Below are 24690 nucleotides of genomic sequence, written 5' to 3' on the forward strand. Positions count from 1 at the left end.
CTATTCTAATAGCTAAACTATGTACCACTTACACAATTTACTAGGTATACATTCCACAATGTTATGTGTATAATTTAGTCACTTTATATTGGTAATATGTTTCCATAAATGACAACATAACATATTCTAACCTAGCCATATTTCTAACATTACAACCCTAAGGATTCTCTTGGGGTCTTGAAATAGGTCTTGGATCCTAATGAAAAGGTGTAGAATCCAAAATATGATCGTTATAGCACATTAAATAGATTCCAAATTATTGGATGAAGGAAAGGGACTACCTAGATGGTTAAATCCTTCCTCAATATTTAAAACATGAAATTAGTAGCATTAAAAAGAATCTATTAGGTCCTACCCTAATTCCACCAAGGAAAAATGAGAAGAAGGGAGAAGAAGGGAGGAGAGATGCAAATGAATGACAATCTCTTGTTAAATAGGTTCTAAACCATCATTAAATTGAAGTGCTTCCAATTTAAAATAATATATTTATCACTCACTTTAGTGAGAGTGTGGACTTGATCTAAACTCTTGTTAAAGTAGAGGACAAGACATATGATAATCTTAACACAATAAAGAAGACAAAGAATCCATCAAGTCCCCAAGAGATTGCGTCTTTTCTAACTTCAAGATCATAATAAGATAGAAATCACTAACTAAGAGAAGCAAATAACAAGGGGTTTGATTAATTTGTCAATGACAAATGTACATCTCATTGCAAAAAAAACACAAAAAAATGTGTTATGTGTATAAGGGACTTAGAATGTTTTGCTTGAATATGTTACCTATATATGAGATTTAGAAAATTATTATGTGTTACTAATATATAATAGTTAACATATATTTATGGATACATTACCCATTTATGAGATTTAGCATAGGTGTGGACAAAGGAGAGAGAGACCCAATCTTAAGGATGTTCACTTCCTAATTTAAGGTGGACATGGAGAATATATTTTTTAGTGTTGTGCATAGTCCATAAAGGGATTAACAAGATTTATGCAAGAAAGGGTGACGATGAAGCAACAATGCATGCATTTAAAGATAACCCAAGAAGCATATCAAGAATCCAAAGATAAAGTACCTTTATCTTCATTTACTACTACATGATTGTAAATAAAAATAAGTAGAGTGTTTATCCCCACGTTAAAGTCATTTTTAACAATTTAGCATGAACAATTAATTTAACAAAGTATACATACATCCACTAAGATATGTTTCCACTATGAAATGCCCCCTTGAGAGGAAAAATCAAGGGAAATAATAACATAACATACAAAGAGATAAAGGAGATCTTTTGACTTTGTGGTCAGTATGATCAAATGATAATATAAAAGCATTAGGTCAAGTATAAAATATCATCATTCCCTAAAGGAAGTAGAACTACAACACAATGGTAGAAAGACATGTAAGAGTTACAAAGAAGAGTCTTTTTGGACTACCATCATTGAGACCAAAAATAATTTTTACTACCATGTTGCAAATTCAAGAATATTAATATAATTATACAACTATGAACACTCTCACATGTACTACATAAAATATAACAATATATAGAAAAATGAGATACAAATAGAAGAATGATATGATATTTTGATTCCCTTATCACCTTATGGAAATAGAGATATAAGGGTCATCTAAAGAAATTTAAGTAAATATATAGAAAGTAGTATGGGAAAATACATCATGAAAGACAAATACACAAAAAGGTATTGTGCTAGAGCACTCATTCAAGTGTATTTCCCTCCTCCCCAATCTCGGTCACTAGCATGTAGAGAAGGAAGATGAATTGTAATAAGAGAAACATATAACATAGTGGGAATAATAGCTTAGTCTAAACAAGGACTCCTTTGAGAGTCACTATGCTCAAGACTAGAAGTAAGTGAAATTTGTGTAGAAAGCATGTTAGAAAAATAGACATCAAGATTAGTAATCTCATGTTCACCATCATATAATGTATTTCTTCATCAAGATTAATAGAAATAGAATCCAAAATATGTATCTTCTTCATAAATATTAGTAACATTAGAATCCAAAATATGAATATCACATTTGTCTGTCTCATTAGTATGGTCAACTTTCTCTATATACATAGGTTGATGTGAAGCATGCATATGATCCTTTGCATGAGATTAATAGTTCTTTTGACATTCACAACAATGTCAATTATTCTTAGCCTTACCAAAATAAAATTGAGAAGAAGAAGGATCAACAACCATAAGCTCCTTACCATCATTAGAAGGGTTAACAAGAGGAACAACATCAGGTTGAGAACTAGAAGGAGGAACCACACTAGAAGGATCATTAAATGTAGGAGGTGGTTGACCATTTAAAATGGAAGAATTAGAAGAAATAGGTGTAGATGATGAAGGAAAAATGTCATGATAAATATCTCTAGGCATACTCAACTGAACAATATTTTGACATTTATGAGTCTGGTATGATTGGAAAATATAATCAAGATGAGGAGGTGTAGTAGGAATGGAAGAATAGAATAAATAAAGGGTAGAACAATGCCTAGGCTAGAAGGATTGTAAAGATTATGATTGATCAACTTAATCTCACCATCATAGGGAAATTTAATGCATTAATGAATAGGAGAAGCAATGGCTTGGATAGAAGTCAACAAAGGTAAACCTAACTTGGAATTGATCAAAAATAGGACTGCAAAAAAGATACTATTGATGACTTTACCATGAATTTAAGTAGACAAGGAAATGGAACCATGAGGGGGATATAGGAAACTATTAAAATTCTAAATCTAGGTATTAATTTAATCATAGAAATTAAGATGCAATTTCTTAGAAAATATTTTTCCTTAGTGATAACATTAGCTACAAAAGTTGGGTCAACAAGAAAACCATAAGAGGGATACTTGCCAACCCTAGTCAAAATATAAAGAGGACTATCAATATCATGAAAAATGTCAACATCATCAGATGAAATAATAAGGTCTCTAGCACGCTTAAGATTAGATTTAGGCTTAGGTTGATCATACAATTTAGAGGGATCTTTCTTCTTAGGTGGAGGTGGAGGTTCAGGTACACATTCCACAATGTTAATATTATTATCATTATGTTCTTTTAGTTTATCATAAGAAATGTTCATATCGGGGGAGGAAGAAGGTTGAGTAATCATATTAGTAGTGTTTTTGTTGGAATTCTTTAGAATAACTAAGAGCGGGGGGCGGGTGAATCAATTATCCAAGGTCTAGATCACTTAAAAGTTGTAGGTTACCTCCAAATCAATTTGCAAAAATGTAAACATGAAACATAACAGATTTAGCAACACACTTGACACAATGATTTACATGGAAACCCAATTTGGGAAAAATCACTGGTAACATGCTACTCTTTCTCACTCTTCTAAAGTGATTCCTTATGAAAGGCCAACCCTATTAAAGGTTACAATGCACATTGTTAAATATGACCTAGTTAAAGGATTATAATCACCCTATTAGGAGTAAGCCTTGTTAGAGGACTTTAGACCATTCAATTGGAATCTCACTCAGTTCAAGGATTTATAGATAACTATTAGCTCAACCTTAATCCAAAGGATTTACCCTAGACTTATACAATTACTAGAGAGTGACAGTAAGGCTTGATCTAATAAAACCTTACAACTCCACTTGTAGAATGTAGATGTTTGCTTCAGTCCTCCATTCTATTTGGCTTTCACACATTTCAGCTCTGATAGCTTGTTCACCCTTCAATCATCAATACCCTTAAACCTTCTTTCTTAACATGCTAATGCAAACTCTCAATTAGGTCACTGAATGAAGCAACACCCTTGACACCTTGTCTTCCTTAGGTTCTCGCACATGATAACCCTTGCTTCTAACCAACCATCCCTATAAATAGATAATTAAGATCTTTTCTTGTTCATTCTCCATTGTCCAATGTAGGTTTAGGACATATTGGGTAGGATTCAATGAATCTACTACTCATTCCATATCATTGCTAGAAACTTCCCCTTCAATCCTCTTTGCATTCACCTAAAAATGATTTACCATTAATTCTATACCACCAACTCATTAATCTTATTTTTCACCTAGTTCACACAATCCAAAAAACAAACTTGTTTGCTCAGATCCATGAAATTACAATCTTTCTAACAATGCTAGCACTTAGCATTAACTTGCTTCTAATGCTTGACACAAACTGCATTTCTTGACATCCTCAGTAAAATCACTCAGCATGAACTAAAGTTTACTGGTGCTTGACATCAACTAAACTTTACTTGACATTAACTATTTTACTCAGCTCCAACTAATTTTCTACTTGGCTTGCACTAACTTTTCTCAACACCTACTACCCATTCAATCAATCTCGGCAGATAGACTTTGTTTAACTCATTCTTCTAAACTTGCTTAGTGTAGCCAACCTTTGCAATCGTAAGTAGATTATTAATGCACTATGATATCACTGTCTTAGCTAATTATTATACTCCTTTACATAACATAACTCAACCCTTCCTCTAGGTGCTATTGTTATATCATTTGATCAAATCCTCTTCATCAATAAAATAAGTGATAGTACTTAAATCATATAAGCAGTTGTCTTACTAGAAAAATAGCATCTTTGACATTAGTAACAAAAAAATGATTGAAACACATTTATCATACTTGTATCAATCTATTTTCAATAATCTCCCTCTTTAGCATTGATGACAAACCAAACTGATGAACCAAATTGACTTAGTTAAAATAGTAGGACCAACAAAATACCAAAAAGAAAATAATTATTTGTATTGAATTCTCTCCCTTTATCAGCAATTTTCATCTTCTAAATCAGTTAAAAAATACTATTTTATTCTGATCAATAGATAATCAACTCATCCTTATGAATCCCTCTTCATTAATTTCTTATATCTACCTCTACATTATCTTCCTCTTACTAGGTAGATGTTATCAGCAGATACACTTTCTTTCTTAGCAGTCAATATTTCTCCCTTATACTATGTGCTAGGATTTCTCCCTCTTTCTTCAATTTCTATTTTACTCATATCTCCCAATCTCTTGTATTACTCCGTTTAGTTATATGTCTCTTTTTATCAGTTTCAATATCCTATATTTCTCCCTCTTTAACAATAATGCCAAAGACTTGTCATCTTAATATGCAGATATGAACTTCTTCAGTTTCTCTTTTTGTCACCTTGCTTGTGACTAATTTGTAGTGTGATCTTCTTTGATTACATTAGGCAACTCCTGAAGTAAGATCTACTACATCAATGCGTAAAATATGTCAATGATCTTGTTTGATGCAAGACACTCCTTTTTATTCTTAGATAGCATTTGATAGGGGTATTGCCCCTAGTTTACCTTTTAGATATTGATGAGCATCCTTAGGTAATGCTTTTGTAAAGATATCAGCAATTTTCTCTTTTGTGTTAACATATTCCATCTTCACCCCTTTATCTTGAAATTATTCTCTCAAGTAATGATACTTGATTGCAATGTGCTTAGTCTTCATATGCATCATAAGATTCTTTAATATATTTATAGCACTTGTATTATCACAATAAAGTATCACTAGTTCAGTGATCGCTTCCTTCATACCTTTGAGTAGCTATTTGATCCATACAATGTTTGTACAATTTATACAGCAACAACATATTTAGCTTTAGCAGTAGATTGTGAAGTTCAATTTTATTTTCTTCTAGTCCATGTAACCAGCCTCTTTCCTAGGAAAAATGCTCCTCCACTGGTGCTCTTTCTCTCATCAATGTTTCTAGCCCAATCAGCATTAGTATAGGCTCTTAATTCAAATTTTTTAGTTTTCTTATAGCATAGACCAGATTCCTCTATTCCTTTCAAATATCTCATTATTCTCTTTACATACATCAAATTATTCTCCCTAGGATTAGTAGAGAATCTTGCAACTATCCCTACAAGTAATGCAATATTAGGTCTGTTATGTACTACATATTGTAATTTTCCAATCATAGACCTATATAATGTTTGATTCACTTCATCTAAATTATCATTCTTTGACGATTTATGTCCTATCACCATAGCTATACTTACTGGTTTGGCGTCATCCAATCTAAAAGTTTTCAATATCTCCTTGACATATTTTGACTGAGTGATGTATATACCATATTTCATTTGATGTACTTGCAAATGCATAAAGAACTTGATCTCTTCAATCATAGACATATCAAATTCTTACTTCATTTCATTCGCAAAAGCCTTACATAAATCATCTTGACCTCCAAATATGATATCATCAACAAAAATTTCAAATAGCAAAATATCTTTTCCTTTCTATTTCTTCATTTACAAATTGATGTTATCATTGGTCCTCTCAAATCCAATTTTCACAAGATACTTATGAAGTCTCTCATACAATGCTCTTGGTGCTTATTTCAAACCATATAAAGCTTTGTTTAATCAACATACCATATTTTTATCATTAACATCAATAAATAATTTTGATTGTTCTGTGTAAATGTCTTCCTCTAATATGCCACTCAGAAATGTAGATTTAACATCCATTTGATAAACTTTGAAACCTTTGTATTTAGAATAAGAAAGTAAAGTTCTTACTGACAATCTAGTAACAAGAGCAAATGTTTCTCCATAGTCAATTCATTCTTCTTGTGCATATCCTTTGCAAAGTAATCTTACCTTGTTCCTTGTGGCTTCACTATTTTCATCTAGCTTGTTTCTGTATGCCCACTTGATACCAATCACATTTTCATCTTTTGGACTCAGAACTAGAGTCCATGTCTTATTTTTTCTTAGTTTATTCAATCTCTTCTTTTATGGCTTTACTCTAGTCTGAATCTTCTAAGGCATCTTTCACTATTTTGGGTTCTTTCATGCTCAGCAAACATGTATCATTTCTCAACTTGTTCTTTGTCATTGGTCTTGCATCTTTATCTCTAATAATTTGTGTAGCAAGATGGTGTTCCTTGATATATTTAGACAATCTTGATTCAACTCTAGTTTCTTCATTTGGTTTTGCAACTTCAGAGTCACTATGTACATTTCTATTAGGTAATTCAACATCTCTCTCATGTACACTAATCTCAAAATTAGAATGAGCCTCAACTTCATACTTTAACTCAACATCTGAATGTAGCAGGGTTTTTGAATGTAACTCAACATTCATAGTATGTGATTTGGCAATCACTAAAACTTATTGTTGGTTTGTAACTTGATTTGTAACATCTTCTTTAGTAGGCATACCTTCATAAAAGTATACGAGTAAAAGTATAAAGTTGTGTCACCTTTCAGGCTGACTTATCAAAATGACTATATTTGAATATTTATATCTAAAAATATTTTTTTTCAAACATATAATTAAGATGAATTCATTCTAGCTAAGTAATAAATGGTCTTATACTTTTCCCATTGGAAATGTCTATTAAATACATGTTTTATACTAGTTTGTGTCCAATTACTAAAGAAATAAAATTATATCAGAAAAGTGGCATTTCAATAACTCTTACTATTTTTTATGATACTTTTTAAAATACATATAAACACCATTTTATAGATCTTAGAGTCAATAATATTCTCATATATATTTTATAGTGTTTTAATTAGATATAGTATATTGTAATTAAAAAATTCTACAATCACGTATTTTAGCACTCAAAAAGATGTTGATTTTGAGAAAGAAAAATACTAAATCATATAAAAAAATTAAAAATTATATAATGTTCTATAGGAGAGAGTCATCTTCTACAATGTATAAATTTTCTAGCTAGTTAGAATAGATTTTTTTTGAAAGATGTGGTGGGAGATGAAAACTATTGATTTTAGGTGAGTTGAAATTTGAATTATTTTACAAGAGAAAATATAGGTATAAAGCCAATTTTTATTTTTGATTGTTCTAGCTATATATGTTATTTATAACATAGTCAAAGATCAAAGGGAAATAATTTTATTTTCATATAGTTTTGTGGTGGGAACTAGACCCCTACTTTTCAACATTTTTCAGCAACTAAAAATTTATCTTTTAAAATTAGGAAAATATATCAATTCTTATTCCAAATAATTATTAAAAATTATAATCTTAAACTTCATCCATTTCTATACATTATATTAGTTTACTTCATTTTCAAATTCAAAATAATAATACCAATTTTATGTCATTGAAGGTGACATAGGTTTGTGCTTTTACCCATACAAATGATTTGTATTCTTCTGGTTCTTTCATAGGTTTAGCCTCATTTACTTATGTATATTGATGAAATTTCACAGTTTTACTTTCCACAACTTTGTTAGTGTTAGTATTTAAACACTTATAAGCTTTACTCCTTGTGGAATAATCTAGGAATATACCTTCTTCACTTTTTGCATCTAGTTTTCCATTCTTGAAATATTTGATAATAAAGCATTTGCTTCTAGATACCTTAAAATATTTTACATTGGGTAAGTATCCATAGCATAGTCCAAAAGGTGTTGATTGAGAACCTTTCTTGACTTGTACACGGTTGAAGGTATAGATAGCTATATTTACAGATTCTCTGTAGTATTTTTAATCAACATTTTTGTCCATCATGAGTGTCCTAGCATAGTCCATTACAAATATATTCCTCCTTTCAGAAATTCCATTTTGTGCAGGGGTTCTAGGAGCAGATTTTTTTCTTTTGATTCCTCTATCATTATAGAACATCTCAAACTCATTTGATGTAAATTCTCCTCCTCTACCAGATCTCAAACATTTCAGAATTTTACCTATTTCCTTCTCCACTCTTGCTAAGTACCACTTAAACATTTGGAAAGCATCAGATTTCTATTTCAAAAAAATAATTGTCATCATTCTAGAATAATCATCAACAAGTAGCATAATGTACTTATCTCTTTTGTATCTTTGCACTTCAATTGGTCCACACAAGTCAGTATGAATAATCTCTAGTATTCCTTTAGAGGTATGAGTTTTACTCTTAAAACTTGACTTTGTCAATTTGCCTAACATTGTTTGCACATTATATTATCAGGCTTCTTCAACTTAGGCAAACCTCTAACTTTCTCATGTTACTAATACTAACTAATTTATCAAAATTAACATTACATAACCTCTTGTGCCATAGCCACACATCATCAAATTTTACAACTAGATAGGTAGCATCCTCTATATCAAGGTAGAATAGATTACTCCTAGTTTGGTCACCTTTTCCAGACACTTTTCCATTAATATCATATATCTTAGAAATCTTGTGTTCAAACTCAACCTTACTTCTTGAATTATTTAGTTTTCACAGACCTAATAGATTATAATTAATTCCTTCAACATAGTAAGCATTGCCACATAAAATTATTTCTATGAGTTTGATAGAACCTTTTCCTTTTATCAAACATGGTGCATCATTACACTATTTCCATCATAACAATCAAGGTAATGAACTTACTTTTTTCTCAAGTCATGTGATGTGAACACCCACTATCAATGATCCATCTATCATTCTTGTTCACACGAGACACAAGTGTAGTTGCCTCATCTTCATCAAATTCATCATTCATTGCAACATACACTACCTCATTATCATGTTCATCAAGTTCATCTTTTGTTTTCTCTTCAGCAATGTAGGAAGACTTCTTGCTTTTGTCTTTGTAATCTTTTTTGTCTTCCTCTCTTCTACTTTTTTACATATCACCACCTATGTAGTTCTTCTTCTTTACATATCTAGCAGCAATATGACCAATCTCATTGCAATTGAAACAAATGATAAGTAGTTTACCTTTAAACTTGCCTTTACCTCTATGAAATCTCCTTGTCAGTAGTGCTTCAATTTTATCTACATCCTCCTCATCTTTATCACTATCACTGGACACATATTTATTCATTTTCTTCTTCACATTAGGTTATTTCAATGGCAACTTAGCTTTGAAAGAAGATTCAATATTTTCAAGTTTGTAATTATCAAAGTTCAATAGCTCAAAAGTAGTGAGTCTACCTACCATAGCTTCAAGACATATAAATTCCTTGGTATACATCTTAGTTCTTGTATTATAGAAACTGTAATACCATATATAGGCAGCTATTTTCTTAAAAATTTACTTAGTAAAGTATAATCATCTATTATACCAATAGATCCTCTTATTGCATTAACAACATCTTTTATCCTTGAGCATTATTGAGCAATATTTTCACCTTATTGCATTCTCATATCATCAAACTTATCTTTGAGACTCTCTGATTTGGCTCTTAAAACATTCTTATCTCCTCCATAGATGGTGTGTAAAGCATCCGATATTTTCTTTCCATTTTCAAGAATTTTTATATCATCAAATTCAGCATAGTTTAGGGAAGAGGCAATCTCCAACATTGCTTGGCTCTGTTCTTTCTTCTGTTTTATATCCTCAATAGGTAGGGCTCCAATCGGATAAACATGCTAAGTAGTAATGGTAGATTGTGCATAATCTCCAAGTCCTCCAAGGTGTAGCTTCATCAAACTTTTTCATGCTGGAAAGTTATCTCTATTAAGCTTGGGTACATCTCTTTTTGACATCTTGATCTTTTTGCTTCTAGTACCTTCAAACTAGTCCTTTTAAGTAAATGGATCTGATACTAATTGTTGGAATTCTTTAGAATAATTGAGATGGCGGGTGGGGGATGGTGGGGTGAATCATTTATCATGGGTCTATATGTATAAATAAAACTTTTCATAGCTTGGTGAACACATAAAGCATGTATCATCATGTATACATGCATAAGATTATGAAATCACTTAAAACTTGTAGGTTACTATCAAATCAATTTACAAAAATGTAAACATAAAACATAACAAATTTAACAACACACTTGACATAATTATTTATGTGGATTTGGGAAAATCCACCAATAACATGCTACTCTTTCTCACTCTTTGGAAGTGATGCCCTATGAAAGACCAACCCTATTAAAGCTTATAATACACACTATTAAATGTGACCCAATTAAAGGATTTTAATCACCCTATTAAGAGTGAACCTTGTTAGAGGAATTTAGATCATTCTCTTGGAATGTCACCCGGTTAAAGGATTTAAAAATGACTGTTAGCTCAACCTTAATTCAAAGGATTTACCTTAGGCTAATACAATTATTAGAGAGTAACAGTAAGGCTTGATCTGATAACAACTTACAACTCTATTTGTAGATTAAAGATCTTTATTTTAGTCCTCCATTCTACTTGGCTTTCACACATTTTAGCTCTGATAGCTTATTCACTCTTCAAGCATCCATACCCTTAAGCCTTCTTTCATAACATGCCAATGTAGACTCTCAATTAGGTCACTGAATGAAGCAATACCCTTGACTCCTTGTCTTCCTTAGGTTCTCACACATGATAACCCTTTCTTCTGACTAGACATCCCTATAAATAGAGGATTAAGATCTTTTGTCATTCATTCTCCACCATCCAATTTAGGGTTAGCACATATTAGGTAGGATCCAATGAATCTACCCTTCATTCCATATCATTTCTAGAAACATCTCCTTCAATCCTCTTTGAATTTTCCTCAAAATGGTTTACCATGAATTCTATGCCACCAACTCATCAATCTTATCTTCCACCTAGTTCATACAATCTAAGAAAACAAACTTGTTAGCTTAGATCCATCGAATTCATGATCTTTCTAATAATGTTGGCACTTGACATTAACTTTCTTCTAATGCTTAGCACAAAGTTCATTTCTTAGCATCCTCTATAAAATCACTTGGAATGAACTAAACTTTACTAGTGCTTGACATCAACTAAACTTTACTTGGCATCAACTATTTTACTTAGCTCCAACTGATTTTCTGCTTGGCTTGCACTAACTTTACTCGGCAACTACTATACATTCGATCAAGCTTGGTAGAAAAACTTTATTTAACTCGTTCTTATAAACTTACTTAGTGTAGCTAACTTTTGCAACCTTAAGTAGATTATCAATGCACTATAATGTCACTGTCTTAGCTAATTCTTGTACTCCTTTACATAGCATAACTCAACCCTTCCTCTAGGTACTATTGTTATGTCATTTGATCAAATCCTCTTCTTCAATCAAATAAGTAATAGCAGTTAAATCATATAAGTAGTTTTCTTACAAGAAAAATAGTAGGTTTGACATCAATCACAAAACAATGATTAAAACACATCTATCATACTTGTATCAATCTATTTTCAACAATCTCCCTCTTAACAATGTTAAGGTAAATGTGGTATAGATTTGAAGATTTTGATAAGGAGGCACCAAATACTTGTTTCCATTATCATGAATATAAATAGACAAAGCATTAGAATCATTCACATCTTGAATCTTATATTTTAGAGTATAACATGCCTCATTATCATGGCTAAGCTTATAACGATATTGACATAAGGCTCTAGGATCAAAGTGTAGAATTGATGTGGTATAAGAGGATGGAGTTTAATCATATTAGCACTAACTAGCTTCCTATAATTCAATTTAAAGACCCAAAAATGGGAGTAAACTTAAATTCATCGAAAAAATAGAGGAAGAACCAATGAAACCTTTGGATGCAATAACAACCTTTTTATCTACTATATTCATGTTTTTTTTAATAAAATCTTGAAATAGTTCTTAGTTTTATGGAATGTGTTGTCAAAATGTGTGATATCACTCTCTTATGAATAAGTATATGAGGCATTGGAGTAATGCTCTCAAAATGACTCACTTATAATCGATATTTATGTAGTTCTTCACAAAGTTGTAAAACGAGCTAAATTCAATAACCAAAATCATATCTCTAATGCCTTTTTATAAATTAGCAATAAACATATGTCGAATATCAATATCAAGCACATGATAAGAAATAAGATCATGAAAATGCTTAAATCTACCAATAAAATTAGTCACTTTTTCTTTAGAACCTTGTTTACTATACATCAAATCAATTTAAGATGCTTTAGGACCAATGTTATTATTAAATTATTGGATGAAAGAAGTGGAAAGTTTGTGATAGGAATCAATAGGAGGAAAAGATATATACCATAGTAAATCTCTTTCTAAAAGGTGTGAGAAAACAACTTAGCTAAAATCCTATGATCATGAGCATAATCACTACATACAACTTGAAAGGTTTGAGATGAGTAACTGGGTCACCCTTACCATTATAAGTATCAAGTAAAGGTATATCAACTTATTGAGAAGCAATAGTATGGATAATTTCAAATGGGAAAGGACTCCCCATATCACATCTAGGCACATTAAAATTGGATTGAGTAAGGGGACCAAAGTTGTTGTTGGAAGCAAGAGACAGTTTGACCAAGACTAATGAGAATGAAATAATTAGAGGAAATAGGTGGAAATGACATATTCAACACACTATGAAAAGTGTATGGATTGGGTGGAATAGAATGTTTTATGGGTGGGACACTAGGAACCATAGCAAAAGGATCAGAAAATGTGTAAGGGACTCTATTTTATGATGGTTATGAGGTAGGAAATGAAGTGGGTAGAACACTCATAGGTAGATAAGGAATATGAAGACTTATGATAGGAGGATTAGATGGTTGAATAGAAGTAGTCACAATAGGAGAAAAATAGGTAGGAATTCTAGAGACAAGTGTGGAAAATAAAAAGGTAGGTTCAATACTAGTGGTAGGTGGAGCCATTCCTATTTCATATGTTGCGCAAGCCAAAGGCTTAACATGAGAATAGATAAGGTGAGTAAGACCACACAAAAGATTAACACCATGTTCATCAATATGGGTCCCTTTCTTAAGAGCATCAAAAGAAGAAATAGTATTAGTATTGTGATTCTCTTAAAGAATCCAATCATGCATTTTATCAATCCAGTAGCAAGCTTATGAATTTATTCAAGAGGAACCCTTAAAGCCTCATCTTCATCATGATATGAATGTGAAAAATAATTATCCATGGAAGGATTAGGATCATGAAAAACCATAGGATAACTAAGGTTCCTAAAGAGAGTAAAAGAGGATTCCAGATAAATGAGAGCCACAAGTGTACAACTTCTCCTAATGGGAACACTACAGGTAGGGATTAAGGTAATAAAGATCATATACAAAGCAAGGCAAGAGAAAGTAATCTAACCTTAAGGTATGGAAAAAAAATCAAAGCATTAAATGTAATATAATGAAAGTAAATATTTACAAAATTCATAAAGATAACATAATAGATTTATTTAACAAGATAACACAATCAAATGCAATAATCTATCACCAAATGAAAATGAAGGCAACAAGAAGTTGGATTCACCAAAGATGTTTAAGGGAGAATGTGAATTAAGGAAATTAAACCTATGTTTATCACATAACCCGAAGAACTCAGAAGGGAAGTCAAGGAAATTGAACCTTTCAATCCTAATTCTATGATAACTAGATCAAGGAAGACTAGTGGTAAAGGAATGCTAATGCAAATTAAAATCTAGTGATGATAAAAGTATAGAAGAGATACAAAATTCCTTGGAATCATAGATGGATCAAGAGATATGAAATTGAGATGCTTGATATAGGAAATAGATATGTCAAATAAATGAAGGTAATTAGAAGACTTTTCTTAGGAATGAGAAAAATTGAGGCTGATTTTATGATGTTTGTATAACTCCAATTAATGAATAGTTTAAGCCCCAAACCTAAAACTATGAGATGTCCAAAACCAAGAAATCATTTATTTGTTTGGAACAATTTACTTTTTTTCATAGGGATCAGTTTTCCCTAGGAAGGGAATAAACATGACCCTAATTAGTAGTGTTTGAACTTGAATCTAATTTTGCACTTCCAAATTTATGTGAAAAGGGCATCCCAATTTGTAACTTTTTTTCCTTTCCAAGATTTGTAACCTCCAAGAAATATTTTTTATGTTTTCAAATGGGGGGTTCCCCTAGTCAAACCTTGGTTTAGGAATTAAACTTGACTTAAATAAATAAAAAATTTGAAATATAAAATAAATACATGGATTCACTTTACATTAGTAGGATATCTCAAATTAAAATGCAATGAGCCCACTTCACTAATTGACTTGGATCAAGAGGAAAATGAATTTATGTATAAGATGAAACAAATTAACTTGAATGGATTGAGGGAGATATTGAATACTTTATAAGCTCCTTCAATTTCTTGAATGCCTGAATCATTGATTTTCAAAGGAGGAATTGCTTGAATGCATGAGTGTTTGAAACCTTGAGTGCTAGCGTGCATGAATACTTGATAATGTTCATGGATAATAAATTACTTAAGAGTTTGAATGATGGATTCAAAATGGAGAAAATGGATGGTTTTATAAAATATTCAGAATTAACTTTCCCCCATAGGATGATTGGACATAAAAAATAAAATTGTATGTTAGATCAATCCAAACATGGGGTCCAAAGAGTGGAGCCAAGATAGGACCAAGTAGGGATGTATTGTGTCCTTTATTAAGAAAGGACACACTATGTCCCTACAAACCAAGGCTCTAAACCCTCAAGATTCCTTTAGGGTCTCAAAACATGTCTCAAATCCTAGAAATCAGGTGTAGAATCTAAGATACAATTCTCATGAAAAAAATAGATTTTAAGTGATTAGATGGAGAAAGAGGACCTAGGTGGTCATATCATTCCTTGCACTTTACACCGTGAATTTGTGATCATTTAAGAGGGTCTACTAGGTCCTACCCTAGTTTCTTCTAGGAGAAATGAGAAGAAAAGGGAAGAAAGAAGGAGAAATGCAAATGAATGATTATCTCACATTAAATAGGTGATATAAAATCATTTAATTGAAGTGCTCCCAATTTAAGATGATACAAATATGAGAATTTGATTTCACCTATCATAGACATCTCAAATTATTTTCTCATTTCATTTGCAAGAGATCTTCTCATTATTTCATTTCCACCAGAAATTATGTCATCAATAATTTTTTCAACTATTAGTATCATGTCATCATTTTTAGCTTTAAGATACACATTTCCATTATCACTAGTTCTTGGGAATCCTATTTGTATCAAATAGGCATCATGAATTCTTTCATACCATTCTCTTAATCCTTATTTCATAGGGAGACTCTAGGTTTCTCTCAAACTATTTGTCTTTCTTGGTCAATTTTAATCTTGGGCCTTTAATATTCTCTTAGGACATGATCTAACAAGATTAGAGTGGCTAGGTTAGTGACAACACTCTTTCTTAGAGTTTCCATTTAATTAAAAAGGTTACTCAATCCTATTTACAAATTCATCCTTACAAGCTTGTTAGTCAACTTCCAATTTTTTTTGGACTATCTTGTAGGAGTGTAAGGATTTACAAACCTACCTAAAATCCTTGGCACCAATCTAAAATTTCTTAGTCTTATCAACATTTTTTTACTGATCTAAAAAAAATTTCTTTTTAGGATTACTAGTCTTTTAGGACACCAATCTATTTTAGATTTTTGGGCTCTAATTTGTAAAATTGACAAAATACCTCATAAAAAAATTACCACTCTAAATACCAATTTGAAACACCTAAAATATTTTGTAGGTCTTGGGTTGCGTACCCTTCGTACAGTGGAAAACCCTAATATAAGCTTTTGTAAGCTTAACTAAACTAGAAATAAATTAGTTAGTTCAAAATATCCTCACATGAATTCACCCAAATTTGAACTTACATCTATTTTTTTTCTTTACCTTATTTCATCCCTCATCATCATTAGATTACACTTCTTAATGTACTCTTGCAATATTTTCCAATGTTCATAGAAAGATTATAACTAACTGACCAAAGTGAGAAGAAAAAATCTTTTGATAAAGGTGCTCTTCGGTAATATCATCATGACTCTCAAATTCATGTGTAGTAGCAATACCAAACCAAATATGATGAGTAGTTTGGTCCTAGGGCAAGCCTTGGCCTGTTACTCACACGTCCTAGTCTAGTTATTAAAACACTCGCCTAGGGCAAGGTCTTAAAATTCACAATTTGAGTTTCTTATCTTGATACCAACATACAAATAACATGGCCTCTATTTTCAAGTTTGTGGCATTATTGCACTTAAAACCTTTACTCTTCTAGTGGACAACAATAAGGAGTTTGATTATTATTTAACACCCAAAAATGTAAAAATATGAAAAAAACCACAAAAAAAAAAAGAAATGGACTAACATAAATATTTATAGTAAAATAAATCCAATTTCAATCCATAATACATGAGTTTTTTTTGTTGTTGGGTGACTGTGCAGGATTTTTCTCGAAAACTATCACTAAATTTTATTGTAAAAACATCAAAATGCCTTCCAATATTCTCAAAGTGGTTTGGAAGTTCTTAAATATGTATTTACCATATCTTATAACTAATAATGAGTTATCATAACTTATTAGATACAAGATAGAACTTCTTGCCAAATCTTATCAATGCACTTTTGAAAAGTTGTAGAAGTTGTCATTGCAACTTTTTGTAACTTTTGCTTCATCAATGTATATTTCTAGTCTAAGGGTGAACAATGATGTTTTTAGACTCCCTAGACATTAAAAAACTAAAACATTAAATCCTAACCATGATTGCATCATTTTTCATATAATGCCCCAAATTTGGCATACTCAACAACTTTTTGACCAATTGAGCCCCGTTTGGCCAATTTTGCCACTCTTTTACAATATTGGCATAACTTGACTCCAAACATGTCAAAATATAACTAAAAATCTTATTTTACTCTCATATTTCCCTAATTCACACCATGACCCTTACAAGGTCTTACAAGACATAATTTAGAGTGTTCAACATTTGAACCCCTAGGTGCTCCTACACCATTCTCTCGTAGTAGAAAAGAGCTCAAGTCACAAAAGGTGATAAGATTGTACAATCTATTCCTATCTTTTTTTGATCAATTTTAGGTACCCATGTAGCTTCAACATCATACATTTTCCTTCACTTGACCAAATACTCCATGTAAATTTTGTGCCTAGTCCTTTTAGCAACTCTAGACCCCAATATGGGTTCTACTTGAGGTTTAGGTTTTTTAGAAAGTGATTGTAGTTCACAAATTTTTTTGCAACAATGGAGACTTCATTATCATCCTCTTTGTAAGGTCCTTTATAAGGGATTAGCACTATAAAATTACAAGTAGAAGATAAAGCTATCTCCTTAAGCAGGTCAATTTTGTAGGAATTATGTCCATACTTCTTTAAGATTTTTCATAGGCCAATCTTCCTCTATTGTGATGTGGAACCTAATCAGAATCAAAGGTTTATTTAGTATACTTTCCCCCATATTATTTCTATGTGGGTTTCGGGCCAATGGCCCCAAGATGAAGTCAAGGGGTAGCACCCCTTGTGGGGTTTTGGAGTAATATAAAGGGTGTTGACTACTATTTTTCTATTGGACAACTTATTCTAGCCCTAGCTTTGTAAACGAAAAAAGCTTCTATAAAAGGCCTTGGGGTTAGGGATTTCATAGTGCATAATGATATTGTAGCTTCTTGTATTTATATTGAGCTATAAGGGATTGCCAATTTTAATCACTTGATAATAATAATATTGGATTTGTTGGTGGACATAGCCTAGGGATTGTGTTTACCATGTTAAATCTATGTGTCTTATGTTCACTACTATGCAATTTATTAGATTCTAATATTGATTATATTTGAATGTAACTATTATTTATGTCTATAGTTAATCCTAAAAAGTGGTATTAGAGTGAGACTATCATCACTTTTTTTAGCTAGACCTTTGTTGTTGTCTTTTAGCTATCCTCTTTAGGAAGGTCTCATGGTTGAGTGGGAGCGATGGAAAATGAGGGTAAGCTGAAGCTTGAGAAGTTTAATGGGTAGAACTTTTAGTTATGAAAAATGCAAATGGAGGATTATCTTTATTAGAAGGATTTATGGAAGCCACTAGTAGGAAAAAAAAAAAGAAACAAAGAACTATGACATATGAGTGTAATACCCCAAAAATTGGCACATTTCCATGCTAAATCAATTCTAGTCTATTAATCAATCTTAAAGTCCTATTTTACTAGGCAATTCTAATTCTGATAATCTCTACTTGACCTAAGTGTCAAATGCATAAAATCATTAATTTGTATTAATCACTTACTTTAATTAATTCCTAAATATTCATTGAATTGGCTAAATTAACCTATTAATTTAATTTTAAATCCTAGTACTTTAATTAAATTAAATTCACCCCATTTACATGAAGAATTAAATATGTTTTATTTAATTAAATATACTCATTCTAATTGTTGAATTTAATTATTCAATTTAGAATACTCAATTATGAGGTCATATTTAATTTCCTTAAATTAAATATATTCTCCAAATCTTCTCTTTAGGTCAAAAATGGAAACTCCGAGTTGACTGAAATTAGAAAAAGGAATTAAATTAGTTGACTCCTTATTCCACTCAAAAGCTATCAGTTAACTTCCTTTTCATAAGGAAACTTTCTATTCTAGCTTAATCTTCTTCACATCTTGACCATTCATTCAATTTGATCTCAACTATTGATCAATTCTTCGATTCTATTTAAGAAGCCCTCAATTCATGATTTCAAAGGTTGAAATTGAATTGCATTGAAGTTATGTTGAATTAATCACTCAAGCATTTACATTCATAGCATTGTTATTCCTACATAGTAATCTCATTTGATTTAAATGCACTCATTTAGATTAATTATTCTTTCTTATTCTTAGATTAATACTTGCATCTCATCTAGCTTAATATTGCATCTCATTTAGCTTTACAAATCCTTCAATCTAGATGCCTAGTTGCTAGCTTCTCATTCTGAGAGCAATAGCATAATCATTCCAATTAGGAGGCAATGGATCAACTTGTTGGATTTATTTTAGATGAACAATCCCATCTTCATTCTAGGATGATCTATTAGATAATGATCATGTTGAAGTGTGTGAGAAGATAGAGGTGCACATTTCTCGCTTAGATTTTTGGCACCCACTACGAGGTCAAGAAATCAAGTTTTTGGTTTCATATGTTCTTTTTTCTGCATATTTTAGTGTTTTGTTGCTGTCATCTACACAATACTCTAGTTTTTGACATGAAAAATCTCATTCTTGTGTGAAGAAACTAAGATTTTTCTCTCTATACTGCACTTCCTTGCATGAAAAAGTGTATAATTATGTGATTTCTTGTGTGATATGTGCCATTTTCTCACTCGGGCCTGTACAGGATTTCAAACAAAATTTAGCATCAATAAATGCAACATGCAATTTTTAGATTCTATTTTTATCATCATGATTTAACTAATCGTTGTTTCTAAAGCATTTTCCTTTTCAGTTTCTAATTTTCAATAGCTTAATAGTGGTTTGTAGGACACTTGTTGAAGACACCTTATTACAAACCCTTGAAACAATACTAATAGTTTGATTGCAAGAAATTTTGTCAAAGATACACATGTCAAAAAATATGATGCAGGAGCATCCAGAGGTATAAGGGCAATCTTGTGTCACCCAAAAAAATGTACTTAGACTTAGTTTCGATTTCATGTCTTTATATTTTTGGATACCCATTTGGCTCAAATAAAGGTTCCAACTCTCATAGTTCAACTATCAGTGTGTTTGAAAATCCTAAAAAAATAGGAGCATGCAATTTGGCCATCATTTTGGTGACCTAGAAGGTGTGAATTGGCCTGATGAATGTAATTATAATTTAGAGCATTCTAGAAAAAGAATCAGGTCAAAAGCCCTCGTGGTTTGAAAGTTATTGCAGTTTTTTGGGTTTTGGAGACCTCCTAAGAATGCTTCAAAGTCAGTTTTGGGGAATTAAATGACCTCAAAAAGGGTTGAAAAATGGGGGATGAGAAAAGCTGGTCCATAGGGCTATAGAGCACTTTGAGAGCTTTCCGAAAATGTAAACGGTTCGTCAATCGGAGCTACGGTTCAAAAGTTATGCCTCCCGAAAGTTTGGCTACCATTTCTGGATTCTTCTAGATTTGCACCGACTTCTAACGCAGCTTCTGGAACCTTCTATTTTGTCGGTGGATGCCTACTAGCACTTTCTAGAATGTACTCTTAGTCCTTAACCCTCTGGGGTCTATTTAAGGAAATTTATGGCATTGTAAAAGGCAGTTCGGATTGGAGCTTGAGAGGAGGTGCTAAAAGGAGAAATATTCTCCAGATTTATGCTATTGTAAGCCCTTAGGGCATGTTCTGAAGTTTATTTTCTCTGTACTATTTGTACTAGCTTATTTTCTCAGTTAATATAATTTCCCTTTTCTGTTGTGTCCATTCTGTTCTTGGGTTGTGTCCCCCATCAAGTGGCATCAGAGCAGGTTTTCCTGAGTGTGTAGATAGAGCGCTGACTGTGAGGCAGTTTGCACCAGGACTGTGTGGTTTTGGGTTTGATTTAGAAGATGCCTCCACAAAGAGAGCATGGCAGAAGGGCCAGAGCTATTAATCCTGAGGAGGTTAGAGCCCTCTAGAGGTAGGTACAAGCATTGCAAGAGGAGCTTCGTAGAGGAGAAAATGTTGCCGCAGGTGACAATAGTGAGGATGACAATGAAGAGGAAGTAATGGGACTAGAAGAGGAAGTTGATAGGGAAGTTCTGAATTTGGTAGAGGAAAGGCTTTTTAGGGCCATTACTAAGTTTGGGAAAAAACCTACAATTGAAGTGGGTATATTTTTAGGAAATCTGAAACTAGATGAGTTGATCGATTGGATCAATGAACTGGAAGAATACTTTGAGTATGAGGATATAAGGGACCCAGATAGGGTTAAGTTTGCAAAGGCCAAACTAAAAGGCCATGCCAAAATCTGGTGGCAAGAGGTTTAACTGGAAAGACTTAGAAGAGGAAAGGAGGAGATCACAAGATGGGATCGCATGGTGGACAAATTAAAGAAGCAGTTCATTCCTGTGGACTACGAGCTTGATCTATTTAAGAAGATGCATGGGTTAAAGCAAGCAGGAAGATCAGTCCAAGAATATATAGAGGAGTTTTACTAACTCTTGATTAGAGTGAGTCATGCAGAAACAAATAAGGAGAAGGTTTCTCGTTATATCAGTGGGTTGCGACCTAGCATCTAGGAGGAATTAAGTCTGGTAAGAATGACCAGTGTTGAAGAGGCATACCAGTTTTCCCTACAAGTTGAAGAGAATCTGAATAAAAGGTTTGAAGGAAGACAAAGAGGGTACGGTCAAGGAGGAAGGGGAAGTGGTAGATCATCTGGAGGCTGCAATGAAACCCAAAAGAAAAATGAAGATGTGGGTACTAGCAGAAACCAGAGGAATGAGGGTTTCAACCGCTCCCATGATCAAGACTTTGGAAATCAAAGAGGAAGAGGTAGAGGACGTGGACAAGGAAGAGGAGTCTTCCATGGTACCTGTTTCCATTGTAATGAAGAAGGTCATATTGCCTTTGAATGCCCTCAACGAAAAGGAAGGACAGATAGGAGAGATGAGGGCCAAGCTAGGGTTGCTCATGTGGATGAGGATGCACAATCATCACATTCAGAGGATGCAGAAAGAGGAGAGACCTTGGTAAATGAAAGAGTCCTACTAAGTGGTGAGAATGAACCAGGACAACGAAGGAGTTTGTTTCGTACCAGATGCAAGTGTGAGGATAAATGTTGTGATGTGATCATTGATGGTGGTAGCACTGATAACTTGGTATCAGAAGAGATGGTCTCTAAGCTGAAGCTCAAGAGGGAGAAACATCCCCAGCCCTATCGGATTTCTTGGGTAAAAGATGATCATAAGGTCCTGGTAAGTGAACAATGTTTAGTAAAATTCAAAATTGGGAGTTACCATGATGAAGTTCTCTGTGATGTTATTTTGATGGATGTTTGCCATCTATTGTTGGGTAGACCATGGCAGTTTGATAGACACGCAATACATGATGGACATGCAAACACATACTCTTTGACAAAGGATGGAGTTCGCCACAAATTGAAGCCCATGAAAAAGGAAGGTGAAGAGGTATGCAACAGTGCTAGGATTTGTCTTGTTGATGGAAGGAAGTTTTTAGATGGTATGAAACATCAGCATATGTGCTATGCTTTGATTCCTAGGAAAGATAAAGAAGGTAGTAGTGAAATACCATTTGAAGTTTCAGATTTGCTAGGGGAATTTGGAGATATTATCTTTGATAATGTCCTAGATTGATTGCCACTAGTAAGGAAAATCAGTCATCAGATAGATCTGATTCCAGGAGCTAGTTTTCCTAACAAGGCTGCTCACAAGATGACTCCTACTGAAACAGAGGAGCTAAATAGACAAGTTTAGGAGCTGTTGAGGAAGGGCTTGATTTGAGAGAGCCTGAGTCCATGTGCAGTACCTATAGTGCTTGCACCAAAGAAGGATGGAGAGTGGAGGATGTGTACAGATTCTCGAGCTATAAATAGGATAACCATCAAGTACCAGTTTCCTTTACCAAGGATGGATGATCTTATGGACTGCTTGAGTGGAGCTTAGTACTTCACAAAGATAGATTTGAAGAGTGGCTATCATCAGATACAGATTCGAGAAGGAGATGAGTGGAAAATAGCCTTCAAAACCAAGGAGGGTCTTTATGAGTGGTTAGTCATGCCCTTTGGATTGACGAACGCCCCAAGCACCTTCATGCGGCTCATGAATGAGGTACTTAAGAAGTTCTTGGGAAAATTTGTTATTGTCTATTTGGATGATATTTTAATTTTCAGCAAGACTTTGGAAGAACATTTACTGCATATTCATAGTGTCCTTGAAAGGCTAAGGGAAGAGAAACTGTTAATTAATCTAAAGAAGTGTGTCTATGCAAAAAGGGAGTTAGTCTATTTAATATTTGTTATATCACCTGAAGGTCTCAAAATGGATCCAGAGAAGGTAAAAGCCATCTTGGAATGGCCTACTCCAAGGTCTGCTACTGAGGTAAGATCATTTCATGGTCTAGTTAGTTTTTACAAGAAGTTTATTAAGAATTTCAGTGGCATATGTGCACCCCTAACTGATACAATAAGAGGGGATAGAAAAGAGTTCAAATGGACTGCAGCAGCTGTGAGAAGTTTTGAATTGCTGAAGAATAAGGTGACTAAACAGCTTGTGTTGGCACTTCCAGATTTTAGAAAAGTATTTCAGGTGGATTGTGATGCTAGTGGTAGCACTATTGTAGCTGTATTAAGCCAAGAAGGTAAGCCTATTGCATATTTTAGTGAAAAATTGAATGATGCAAAGAAGAAGTATTCTGTTTATGATCAAGAGTTCTATGCAATAGTTCAGGCCTTAAAGAAATGGAGGCATTATTTATTGCCAAAGGAATTTGTTTTGTATACTGATCATCAAGCATTACAGTACCTAAATAGCCAAGGTAAATTGAATCAGAGGCATATGAAGTGGGTAGAATTCTTGCAGAGTTATACATTTGTGTTGAAGCATAGAAGTGGAAAATCTAACAGGGTTGCAGATGCACTAAGTAGGAGACAGTCACTACTTACAGTAATGCAGGTTGAAGTAGTTGGGTTTGATGAACTCAAGAATTTGTACCCCAAGGATCCTGATTTTGCTGAAGCATGGAAAGCTTGTAAAGAACTTGTTGCTGTAGATAGAACCAAGTGGTTAGAATATTTGATTCAGGATGGCATGTTGTTCAAAGGTAGTCAATTGTGCATTCCAAGGAGTTCCATGAGGGAAAATTTGATTAAGGAGAAACACAGTGGAGGGATGGCAGGACATTTTGGTCATGATAAGACCATTGCCATTCTTAGAGAACATTATTTTTGGCCTCAAATTACACAGGATGTGAAGAATTTTGTACAGAGTTGCCAGGTTTGTCAAGTTGCCAAGGGGTTTAGTCAAAATACTAGCCTATTTCAGCCATTGCCTATTCCATCAAGGCCATGGGAGGACATAAGTATGG

This window comes from Cupressus sempervirens, chromosome 4 (genome assembly GCF_028749045.1).
Source record: "Cupressus sempervirens isolate cs-2001-9-10 chromosome 4, ASM2874904v1, whole genome shotgun sequence".
Classification (NCBI taxonomy): domain Eukaryota; kingdom Viridiplantae; phylum Streptophyta; class Pinopsida; order Cupressales; family Cupressaceae; genus Cupressus; species Cupressus sempervirens.